Below are 13268 nucleotides of genomic sequence, written 5' to 3'. Positions count from 1 at the left end.
CATAAAAATACGTAAGCATAAGACGTAAGAAGTAAGCCGTAAGCAGCAGCGCAAGGCACAGAGAAAACTTAAGGTCATACATGAGCAGTAAGACATAAGCAGTGAACACACAGTGTTGAGAAAGGCAGCCATATTAAAACGTAGGACTTAAAACATACGTAGAAAAATTCCACAAGGATGAAATTTTACGTTTTACGTTTTACGTCTACCAATCAATAGCGACTGAAAATTTGTTATGTTCTACGTAGCTTTCAAGGGGACAGAGGTTATTTTAAAAAACATTGAAAATAAGATATCGGGTAAAAAATTTGTGCCCTCGTGCCACAATACTGTACATATAGTGGTTATTTGGCGGCTTTGGCGCTCACGGAACTTGTAAGCTATCCCTTTTACGTTTAGAAATGTATTGCAAATTTTTATTTTATCACATAAATTTATGTAATACATTATTGCACCGACAGATAAACTGCAGAAGAGCAGCGTATCGTATTTCAAGAAAACGTTGGCAGACAACTTTCTATATGGTACGGATATGGACTGTCTTTGCCTATTTTGAAGTTGGCATAAGGACATACATATCTCAAAATCAGATAATTCAACAAAAATTCTGTTAGCGTACAAATCGCGCAATATAGAAGAATACAAAAAGCCTTTGATGACAGATCACCAAGTGTCAAAGAAGGTCGTACAGGTTAGGACACTTCTTTCAGCTCCTTGCCAGGTAAGTTTTGACAGTAATACCAATGAACGTTTGCAATATCGAATATTATAATCAATTCTATATCATTAGCAATTTTTTGCAGTTGCTTTTAATCTGACGGTAGCTAATTTACATTATACTATAGATGTAGTGCTGCCGACTTTATAGATTATATGTTGAATTCTACTCATGTAAATGTTAGACACAGTGCAGTATTAGCTACTGTGTAAATTCTCGAAGCCGTATACAATCACTGTAACGATACAATTAGACATTATCGGTAAGAAAATGTAAAATTTTTATGCAGAGATCAATTTCTATTTTCTTTAAATGTGTAACAATCTAATCTCTACCATCCATTTTTATTCAGGAGCCACGGGTGTGTAGCTGATATACAGGATATACTATAAACTGTCAGAAGTAGAAAAAATCGCCATGTGATGTGATCGTGAGTTGTTAGCTTAATTTATAATTTAGAATAATGGATAATTTGTATGTAAGATTTTATGTTCTTTTTTGTAGGCAATGGATAATGAGGAAGAAATATTCATACATGCATTACTAATTCTAATGCTTGGTATATACATTGTAAAGAAACGAATATCTTTTCGTTGGGTCAATCGACAATATTGGGTACGACCAATCAATGTGAGACGCCCTGATCAAGGAGACTTTAATCACTTACTGCAAGAGATGAAAAATGATCCGTTTATGTTTTTCGCTACACAAGAATGTCTTTATGCATCTTTAATCAATTGCTGGAAATGATGACACCATTTTGGTAAAGAAAAGTCATCGGGCATTGATACCCGAACAACGCCTTGCTTTAACTCTAAGGTATGTATTTATTTCAGTGATAATATGTTATGTAAAGGGAGTATTAAATTAACCAACTAAATTTTTTTGTATTTTCGTTATATCAGATTCCTTGCTACAGGAGATCAAGTCCTATCAATCGCTTTAGCATATCGCATTGGGGAGTCGACGGCACGTAAAGTAATAAAGGAGACTTGTGCTGCAATTATAAGAGTATTAGCGCCCTTATATTTGCCATCTCCTACAGAAGAAGATTGGATCACAAATATGTGAAGGATTTTGGACAACTTTGGAACCTACCAAACTGTTGTGGTGCAGTTGACGGGAAGCACGTACAAATACAAGCTCGCCAAATTCTGGGAGCGTGTACTTCAACTACAAAAAAACTTTCAGTATAATATTAATGGCGGCATGTGATCACAATTATAAATTTACAGTAGTAGATGTTGGAGCATATGGCAGCAACAGTGATGGCGGAGTTTTGTCAAGATCGGAGTTTGGCAAAGCTCTACACAATGGTAATCTGAATTTACCAAAAGGTGAAGCCAATGTGCCTGAAGTAGAATAAGGACGCCATGCTTCTTCGTTGGAGATGAGGCATTTCAACTAACACAAAATATGATGAGGCCATATCCAGGTCGCAATTTAAATGTAAAAAAGAAATCTTTAATTATAGATTATCACGAGCTAGGAGGGTTATAGAGAATACATTCGGGATTCTTGTCTCACGCTGGAGAATTTTAAGAAAATCTATTGCTTACATCCTGAAAATGTCGACAAGATCATATTAGCAACGATATGTCTCCACAATTTTTTAAAAACTGTGAACGATTTGAGGCCAGCAGAACACAGAATTTATTGTCCTCCCAATTTCGTCGATACTGAGCAAGAGGATGGCACTATTATTAGTGGAGCCTGGAGAAGTGAATGTTCTAACAAGTAACGTAGCAGAAATTGAACGTATTAGAGCAACCAATGCTCGTCGTTCAACCACACTGGCATACAAGCAACGAGATGAAATAGCAGATTATTTGCTAACTCCTGAGGGTGAAGTTTCATGGCAATACGAGTACATTAATAGAGGTTTCAACAGTCCAGATTTCCATTGAGCCAAGAAGTTATTTTTATTCGCATTTGTTAAAAGATTAATTACTTTTATTTGCAATTTTTTATTGTATACTTTCTATGACGTTATTTTGCATTTATAGTTAATTACAACACGTTTGTTGGTACTTATTAAAGAAAAGAAATCAAAATACAGTGATTTGCTCAAGAGTGACAATAATATGTGTATTCTAGAAATAGAGTTAAATATCAGCTAATATAAGATCGTCTCCGTCATTTATTAATAAATAAATAAGGTTATTAAATGCATTTGATTACTTTTATTTGTATTTGTTGTATACATTCCTGCCAGTACAAAAAACTACAAAGTAAAATAATTTCTTGTGTTGAAGCGTTTGGCAGCACACAGAACAAAAACATTTTCTGCTAAATAAAATGTTATTACAAAAAATATACAGGCATGTATTTTTCAGGTAAAAATGAACTAAAAGATTAATTGTACGATTAATATAAGAGTAATATAAGAATAATATAAAGTAATATAAGAATAATATAAGATTATTTTAAAAAATATTTTATAATATCAGAAGAACAAAAGTAACACAGTAAGATCTTATATTATTATAAAATAAGAAACAAAGTTATGCGGCTATAACCTAACCTAACGGTTTCCATAAGATTTCTATAATCGCTTGCTTTCGTCTCGATTTTTCGGATTCAGACATTCTTTCCAATTCCGTTGCTACTAACAAGCAAAACTTTTATCAGGTGTTAAATCATTAAGATTCCAACCCCTTTGCTGAGATGGTTCTACATTAGTCACACGCTTTTGAAGACTATCGCTCAGAGCTGCAAGTGAATGCTCTAAGTATGTGTTACTTTTGTTCTTTATTCTTGAGCGATCCATTTTTATATTGAAGGGTAGCATTTGTGGTGCAGGAGATGGTGTAGAATCTCTTGATATTGATGTTGCTCCACTCATGCCAGAAAAATTAAGTGACTCACACTGAGATGATGACGAAAGCAGTGATCTGCGATCAGTTTCTGTTAATTCTTTAGTTTGTTGTATATTACTTTCCTAAATATTTAGATGGAGAGGAATACAATTACTAAGGTAAAAGTACCAATACCCGGACACCTAAAAGTAGGTAAATGTACCAATGCCTGGACACGTACCTATATGTGGATACCTTTAAAAAATATAAATTTATGGAAATAAACGTTTGGATAACTATAGCTAAAGTATATATATATAACTAAAGTTTCAAACTACAAAAAAATATTTTTATCTTTGATTTTAATTCGCGTTATACTTATAAATAATAATTAAAGGTGTCCAAATATAGATACGCGTCCAGGTATTGGTACTTCTACCTTAAATTCTGTCTTTAATTGCATGAATATATCGTCAGGCTAACAATGGTAGTACATTCTCAAGATTAGTGTTTGATACCTTTAAAGCCTGAGATGGACTTGAGGACAATGAATGCGGAAAAGAGTCGTTTGGGTTTGTACTTAAAACTGTTTGAGGCAATGAAATGTTGCTCCTGCTTATGTTGATCCTATCAGGAAGAGAAGATGTACTTGATGCATCCATTAATTGCTTCTTGGCAGCAGACACGTTCGTATATGATCTACAAAACATTAATTAATACAGTGTAATATAAGTAAACTATGTATTATATATTATTTACCATATAGTCTATATTAATCAAACTTACTTCTTCGTTTTATAAGGCTTTCCAAAAACAAGAGATTGTGGTATAATGGGAATGCAGGTCGATGAGTGGCACCACTACCACTTCGTGTCTCCAATTCGCGAAGTCGTTTCTCCTTTGAAAATCGTTCCACGTAAGCGTAGCCATCGATTTTGACAAGTTGAAACTACAAGGAAGTCATTATTGTTACATACACATATTAATATTATCTTGTTTATATAGAACATTAAAAAATTAATATTTTAATCTTACCTGACATATCCAAAATTTTTGAAATTTCAATCCATGAATTTTCTTTCATGTTTGTGTCTTTGTATTCCTTCAAAGATGAATTGTACAAATGCGGATAACTTCTTACCGCATCTATCAACAATTCATCAGTTCCTTTTTCAAGGCTTTCCCCTTCGACTTCGACGACTTCATGTTGTATATCGTCTTCGAATTCTTCATTATATGAACCACTACAATATTCATGTTCGTTATGTCCCATTTTGGTCTTGACAGCCGTGATCAGTCCAATGCGGATCAGCTGCCGTCAGATTAAACAGCAACTGCAATAAATTGCTAATGATAGAATTGATTATAATATTCGATATTGCCGTTCATTGGTATTACTGTCAAAACTTACCTGGCAAGGAGCTGAAAGAAGTGTCCTAACCTGTACGACCTTCTTTGACACTTCAGACGCTGTTCTTCTGCAGTTTATCTGTCGGTGCAATAATGTATTACATAAATTCATGTGATAGAATAAAAATTTGCAATACATTTTTAAACGTAAAAAGGATATGCTTACCAAGTTCCGTGAGTGCCAAAGCCGCCAAATAACCACTATACGTACAATACTGTGGCACGAGGGCACAAATTTTTAACCGATATCTCCGCCAAATAACCACTATGCTACAGTACTGTGGCACGAGGGCACAAATTTTTACCCAATATCTTCAATGTTTCTTAAAAATAACCTCTGATCCCTTTGAAAGCTGCGTATAGAATATAACGAGTTTTCTAGTCGCTCTTGATTGGTAGACGTAAAACGTAAAACATAAGAATTTAATCCTTGTGGAATTTTTCGTCGTAAGTTCTACGTTTTAATATGGCTGCCTAATTCTCAACTGTGATTGGTCAATTTGTTTACTGCTTACGTCTTACTGCTTATGTACTTTTATGTGCCATGGCCTTTACACTACAAAGGTCGCTACGGAGCATGCGCGTGCGGCCACGGAGCATCCGCATGTGACCGCGGGGCATGTTCGTAGTCGCTACATGCGAGTTGACGATCGGGCTCGATCGTGTTCGGACGTGTTCCGAAAGAAAATTTTTTTTAAAGTATTGCGACTGTTACTGTCTGCATTGTATCGGCGCCTTTCGAGGCCTATAACGTTTTTTTTACGACGCCGCTTGCGGCTTTTACGACTAGTGGTTCGTCCTGGCCGCTTTCATAGAGGAAGAAGTGCTGAGCCGACATATCACAGAATGGAATAATGGCCGTTACTATCCGATCGGAACTTAAGTGCCATTAAACGGAAGAAGAAGAAGAAGAAGTAGTCGCTACATCTTGTCGGTATGACAGGTCTCATAACCTGATAATCGTCAACTTTAATGCTGGGTCTACAATGCGAGTCGCAAAGTCGTGAGTCGCAAGAATTGACCAATCACAGTCGAATTTGAGGAGAATAATCGACTGTGATTGGTCAATTCTTGCGACTCACGACTTTGCGACTCGCATTGTAGACCCAGCATAACTGTTATGCTGGGTCCACAATGGGAGTCGCAAAGTCGTGAGTCGCAAGAATTGACCAATCACAGTCGATTATTCTCCTCAAATTCGACTGTGATTGGTCAATTCTTGCGACTCACGACTTTGCGACTCGCATTGTAGACCTAGCATTAATATCTCGCTTCGCGGGGCAGAGCGACACTTTTTTCTGCCAGATTCTTTCGTTTCACGCAAAAACGCATCGATTAAGCCTAAGTTCAACGAAATCGGTGAGGAAGCCACTATTCTGCATATTTACCTTGCATTTTACACTTACCTATATTTTTGCACGTGAAATGTAGCCAGGTATTAGGCACAAGCAAATCTGATAAATAAATTGAAAATAGTTTAAGCACGTTTCTCGTTTAGATGAACTATTACGTATCGGGCAATTCGGACAAATGCGTTCCGAAACCACCACATATTCTACGTCTCACCCCAACTTTCCGGCAGCTAAACGATATACAGTTTTTCGCTTTTTTAAGCGAAACCGTGATCTAACAAACGTTTTAATTAGTATATTCGGAACTAACAAACGATTCCGCATCGATTGACCCCGGTTTGAACCGAAAATTGTAAAGAATTCTATATTTACCGGCTAAATTAACACTAAAAATTATTTTCGTGATTACGTAAAAACTATTAACTAACAAACGTTCTAATTAGTCTAACACAATCAATAACAAACGACTAACAATCGATTCGTAAAAAAAAATGTCATAAGTCGAAGTTGTCCGGCTAACTTCTATGAGGTTGATCGATCCCCTGAAGTGAAATGGTCCGCCATGATGTTGAGTGTGGAAATCGTATGTCTGTCCTTCTTTCTCCTTTTCCATCTTATGGACCGCTGTTACACGGCGCCGTTAATCGGGTTTAGTAACATCTGTAGTTGTAACTTCTTATAACGTATGCTCGTTTACACGAAGGAATATGTAGAGTAATAACAACTGCTGGTTTAAAACCGGATGTAACTAGCGTTTATACGACATTTTACATCGGTAGTTATAACTATATGGATGTTACTAAACCCGATTAACGGCCGCCGTGTAACAAGACTCATTGTTGAGTGTGTAAACCATTTCACGGGTTTTGGCCTGAGTGAACTGTATCTATTTATACGTGGTCGGTATTCATAGTCGGTTCTTATTTTAAGGCCCGGTCTACAATGGATGTCGTAACTGTCGTAAGTCGTTAATCGTAAGAAATTGACCAATTACAGTCGAATTTGAGGAGAATAATCAACTAATGATTGGTCAATTTTTTACGACTCACGACTTACGACAGTTACGACATCCATTGTAGACCGGGCCTTCGACCGTCTTAATGTCGTAAGTAATGTCTTAAGATGCTAATACGGCTTTGTGATTGGTTAATGACATTTTAAGATTGTACTTAAAGGCAGTGGCACATAGAAAAACTTAAGCAGTAAAACTTAAGCAGTAAGTGCCCATCTACAATACCCTAAGAGCACAGTTGACGGAAAGTCGACGGCAAGTCGACTTTTATAAGTCGACTTCTAGTCGACTTCTAAAAATGGCGGAAAGTCGACTAAAAGTCGACTTCTAAATAGTCGACTTAAGGTGCGATTTCACGATGACGCTCGACGCTGGATTCGAGCGTCAAATCTGGTCACGTGATAGATTCAGAGGGACGCGAAATATAACCTAACCACTGGATTGGCTGAATTCGAGCGTCGAGTGTCAAAGCTAAACACAGTTTAGCTTTTTGGCGCTGTTTGACGCTCGAATCCAGCGTCGAGCGTCATCGTGAAATCGCACCTTTAGGCTGTGTTCGGGGAGCGCGCTATTAAGCCCCTTGCACAATAGGCGATAGCGATAGCGATAGCAACAGCGACAAGGTTGCCGACAAAGCTATACCTTTGTCGGCAACTTTGTCGCTGTCGCTATCGCTATCGCTATCGCCTATTGTGCAAGGGGCTTTAGCGCTATTGCATCATTCTATCTTTATCGCTCATTAAGTGTAGAACAAGGATAGAATAAGCAAATAGCGCTAATAGCGCGCTCCCCGAATGCAGCCTTAGTAAAACAAACAGCTATTGCAACGAGGCCGTATTGTCCTCTGTTAGGAGGCAGGAGCCAAAAAACTTAAGAAAAAGAAGAAGAAGAAGGCAGAATGCAGACACCATAGCGCATGCGCATATGGCTTCTGCATTCTGCCCATGGCTCCTGCAATTTTATGTGCTTCCACCTTTAAGCTACAACTACATCTATCGTAACCCTTACGGAAAGAAACTACAGCCAGTAAATATTGCACTTGTGTAGTTACTACAGGACCACCTGTAGTTATCACAGAAAGGAACACAATAATCTGTAGTTATTACACGCTGTAATTACTTAGTGCGTGAAATCCCTGTAATATGGAATACACGTCTAATCATGAAGGGTGAAATCCACTACACGTGTAATCCACTATATATGTAATATACTACACGTGTGATAAGTGACTTGTGTAGTAGACTACACGTGTAATCCATTATATGTGTAATATACTACACGTGTGGTAAGTGACTTGTGTAGTAGACTACACATGTAATCTACAAATGTGTAATACACTACTACACATGTGTATTAAACGTAATGCTACCAGTAATCCATAAAATTTGAAATAGCGAGTCTTATCATATATGGAGGGGTAAAAACCACAGTGGTGTAAGTCAAATTTTTAAAAATATTTTCTCGTGTGCATAGATGCAATTTATATATTGTACAGATTGCATCTATGCACACAAGAAAATATTTTTAAAAATTTGAGTTACACCACTGTGGTTTTTACCCCTCCACCTCCATATATAGTATACTTTTACTTCAATGCAGCTGTATATATATAAATTATTTCTATAAATATTGTTTGAAATTTATTAGATTTAATGTATCACTTTTTAACCACATTTTATTATTTTTTAATTTCATATTTTATAAGTAATTTCATAATGAGCCGGCACTGGTTTCTGACATTCACCCGACTTTAAGAAATATTATATCATATATCCAATTTAAAATTTTATTACTCTTTTTAAACTGAATTTGTTTCTTAAGATGATTTTTGAAAAATTATATATTTGTGCTGGTTATGACATATGTAGACTATATATAACACTTACATCAAATTAAGAAGTAGTCTACCACGTAAGGCAGTTGGCTCACGATCCAGAGGTCCCGAGGTCCCGAGTTCGAATCCCACCAAGGTAAGTGTGTTTTTCAAATACAAGAAAATATTTATAATCATAGACTGCATCTTAAGAAACAAATTTAGTTATAAAAAAGTAATAAAACTAAGAAAAAAATAATTTTTTTTTATGCCGGGTGAATATCGGAAATCAGTGTCCTCTAGTATTAAGAGGACTGCAATCTTGTAGTCCTGTAATCCTGTAATATTTTCCTGTAATCCGAGCGTATAGTACGAAAATATTACAGTATATTACAATACTTCAGTCTGTAATTTTGTGTAATACTTTTATGTAGTTCCTGTAATATAATTTTCTCTAATCCGCTGTAGTTTTTTTCCGTAAGGGAATGCTTTGATCAGCCCCCTGACACGCTCTCAAAATCCTTTGTTCTCGCGTGGCTAGATAATGTCCGCTATCCGCTACGCGGCGCTACTAAACATTCATGCCGGTTGATATATATATTTACATGTCAAAGAGGTTAGTCGAGTTCGTCGAGTTGGTCGAGTAGGTCGAGTAAAACGCATAGAAAAGTGTGTCAAGTGCGTAGTGTGATTTTCTGTGATTTTCTATAATATGCCACGGTGTATTGCTCCAGGATGTACCTCTGGGTACGATTCTAATAAAGAAAAAGTGCATTTTTTTATGTGCCAAATGATAAAGAAACCATAAAATTATGGCAAGCAGCCTTAAGAAGAAAAGATTTTATTGTAAAAGCAAAGCAACCAGTTTGCGAAAAACATTTTTTAAAAAGTGACATCTTATGGCACCGCACTATTTATGATAAAAATGGACATATTCTTGGTGTAGTAAGTATGTTAATTAATTAATATAAAGTTGATATTTTTCCTCTTAAAGTTAATATCAATAAATATTAACCATGTAATGTATTAGTAGAATTAGGATTCACTTAAAAATTTAATTTTAATATTATATTTTTTAGTCTGCACCATTCAAAATTCCACGTTTAAAAAAAAATACAATACCAACCCAGTTTCCTTGGACAGAAGGGACAGAAGAAATAAAAATTAATGTGCAGAACGTTCAAAAAGAAGAAGTTGCAACTGAAGAGATTGTTTTAAACAATGAAATATTAAAGGAAGAAAGAAAGAATTTGGAATTATCACTTGACGATATAATTAATATTATTAATACTAAACAATTTTATATGCCGCCACAATGGACATATTTAAAGTATTTCAATAATAATATAAAACTTTTGATTTTTTATGTACCAATGGTCAATGCACTTAAAAACTCTGAAAATAAATACAGTGTTTATTCACAAAAAGAAGTCGTACTGAAAGAAAACATGGAATTAGAAGTAAATATTTTAAAACAATCTGTTGCAGCTTTTCCATTTGATATACAAATACACAACACTATTAAAAGTATAGAACAATTAAGAGAAACATTATATTCTATAAATAATTTTAATGTGCTTAGGCGCAAATAATATTACTAATGAAATTGAAGAAATAGGATATCATTTGACTTACAAAGATATCTCTGGCATTTGGAGACATAATAAATGTCCATTAATATTATCACATTTAGAAAAAAAATGTAAATTTTGTTCTAATGTAAAAAAGTCAGTAAACGAAAAGTTCGCCGAACAAAAATTATAAAATCAATGAAAAAAATTAGAGTGTCAACAAATACACAAAATGAAAAGAAAATATTATTGTTGCGGAACAAGTATTATAAGGCAGAAAAAGCAAGAAAAAGAAGCAAATATGTCGCAAACAAATTAAAAGAAGATCTTACGAATTGTAAAATAAAAGCTGAAAAAATATCCATGAAAACTATAGAAGATCGATTAAGAGATAAAAAAATTCCTGACAATCAACTTAATGTAATGCGTGAAATAATTCAAGCCACAAAATGTACAAATTTAAAATCTCGGCGATATAGTGAAGAGTGGATCCTATTATGTATGTTGATGCGCATGAAATCATCCACTGCATATAATTTTTTGCGAGATAACCAAATATTACCTCTTTCATGTATAAGAACTATACAAAGGTACATATATATAAACATGTTAAAATATTATTTTGTAATATTAAATTTTTAGCTGGCAAAAATAAATATTATTTTATATTAGATTATATAGTAATTCTATGAGAAATATATGTATATTTAATGAGCATTTATTTACACGAGTACAAAATATAAATAATACTTTTATATTAGATAATATAATAATAATATATACTATATTTAATAAAAAAAAATTTTTCAGGTATCTTTCTCTAATAGATACTCCTTGTGGTTTTGATACAAAATTTTTTGACATGTTCAAAAAAGTATTAGACAAAAAAGAAGATAAACAAAAACACGGCATAATACTACTTGATGAAATACATCTTCGAGAAAATATTTTAGTCAACTCTAAAAAACTCAATTATACTGGATTAGTTGACTTTGGTAATGATGGACCACAATCATCAAATCTTGATGAAAAGGCAAATTATGGTTTGGTGATAATGTTTCATCCAATAGCGGATTCTTATTCTCAACCGATTGCAGTATTTGCCTCTAGGGGTCCTGTATCAGGAGAAATGCTTGCACAGCTTATAATTAAGGTATGCGTTTAATTTAGCAAAATATGGAATTGCAATATTTTTATTATATTAATTTATTACAGGCTATTTCATTATTAGAAAATATTGGTGCTAAAGTCCATGGTGTCATTACTGACGGTGCAGCCACTAATAGAAAATTTTGGACAACAGTAGGCGTAAGCGGTGCAAAAGATAAATTAAAAAATTATTTTGAACATCCAACAATTAATGGACGTTATGTATTCGTTTTTTCCGATTGGATACATTTACTGAAGACATTAAGAAATCGATTATATAGCACACCATTACTGGTAAAATAGTTAAATTACATATAATTTTATATTTTTTATATCATTTAAATTATAATTTTTAAACTTAAAATGATTATTACTTGTGTATTTTATTTTTGTATTTAGCTTAGCCCGGAAGAAAATTTAATAAAATGGGATTACTTTCAAATTTTACATAATAAGGACAAAACATTACCAGCTGAAATGCGAGTATGTCCGAGAATAACAACGAATCATTTAGAACTGAATAACACTGCTAAAATGAGAGTATCATTAGCTGTTCAAGTAAGTTCTCTCTCTCCCTCTTTCTCTCTCTTTCCTTTCTCTCTCTCTCTATCTCTCTCTCTCTCTCTCTTTCTATACATATATACGCATATACGTGTGTATATACACACACACATATATTTTAATAAATATATTAATACAATTTTATAGTGACAGAATGATATAATTTTGTGCAAAATATTAACAAAATTCCATTATTTGTATAGGTTTTTAGTAAATCAATGGCCCATGGATTCCGATTTTACAAAAATTTTTTACCTGAATTACGCGATTGTGATAATACAGCTAATTTTTGTGATTGGATCAACGATCTCTTTGACGCTTTAAATCAGAAGCAAGGTGTGAAGATTGGAGATAATTATTACAAGGTTAATATAATTTTGAACAATTTATTAATTTTTTATTTGATGTTTATGTTAATATGATTAACTTTATATTGATTTATGTTAACATTACGAAACATTTGATAATACTAAATATATTTTTGTTAGACTATAGAAGAATCTCTTAAAAAATTGGATAGTTGGGAAGAATACCTCCAGAATGGTGCAATTTCAAAAGATAATTTTTTAACAAGACAGACTGCAGAAGGACTCCGCGTTACTTTGAAGTCAACGATTGATTTAATACAGTATTTGACCTTAAATGCTGGTTTTGATTATGTTCCAACAGGACGCTTGAATCAAGATTCACTGGAGGTTGGTTAACGGTTAACATTGTATGCAGTAAATATTGTATAATAGTATTATTGATAATATTATATTTAATATAAGATTTTTTTGCGTGTACCTGTAGTATAAAAATTTAAATTTTTAATTGTAATGCAATCTATTAACTGATATGAAAACAGAGGGACAAGAGGGGCGTATAATACATCCTAATTTAAA

General features: G+C 33.9%; 2 long non-coding RNA genes and 1 pseudogene across 2 annotated transcripts; 2 read left to right on the top strand and 1 right to left on the bottom strand.

Annotated features, from left to right (window-relative positions):
• Positions 1-435: 435 nt before the first annotated feature.
• LOC139782540 (uncharacterized) lies at positions 436-2870 on the top strand (annotated as a pseudogene).
• A 949-nt stretch (positions 2871-3819) lies between these two features.
• On the top strand, positions 3820-4550 carry LOC139782542 (uncharacterized). Its single transcript, XR_011720916.1, has 2 exons — positions 3820-4202; positions 4319-4550. It is a non-coding gene; the product is annotated as an uncharacterized lncRNA (long non-coding RNA).
• Positions 4358-5467, bottom strand: LOC139782541 (uncharacterized). The gene is made up of 4 exons (XR_011720915.1): positions 5093-5467; positions 4928-5005; positions 4552-4850; positions 4358-4465 (listed from the first exon to the last, which is right to left on the bottom strand). It is a non-coding gene; the product is annotated as an uncharacterized lncRNA (long non-coding RNA).
• Between the last annotated feature and the right edge of the window lie 7801 nt (positions 5468-13268).

Source organism: Temnothorax nylanderi, unplaced genomic scaffold (assembly GCF_030848795.1).
Source record: "Temnothorax nylanderi isolate EJ_2023f unplaced genomic scaffold, tnyl_v1.0 TNYL_tig0423_pilon, whole genome shotgun sequence".
In the NCBI taxonomy this organism is placed as follows: Eukaryota; Metazoa; Arthropoda; class Insecta; order Hymenoptera; family Formicidae; genus Temnothorax; species Temnothorax nylanderi.
Note: the sequence above shows the minus strand (reverse complement) of the source record. Positions and strands in the feature narration are given on the sequence as shown.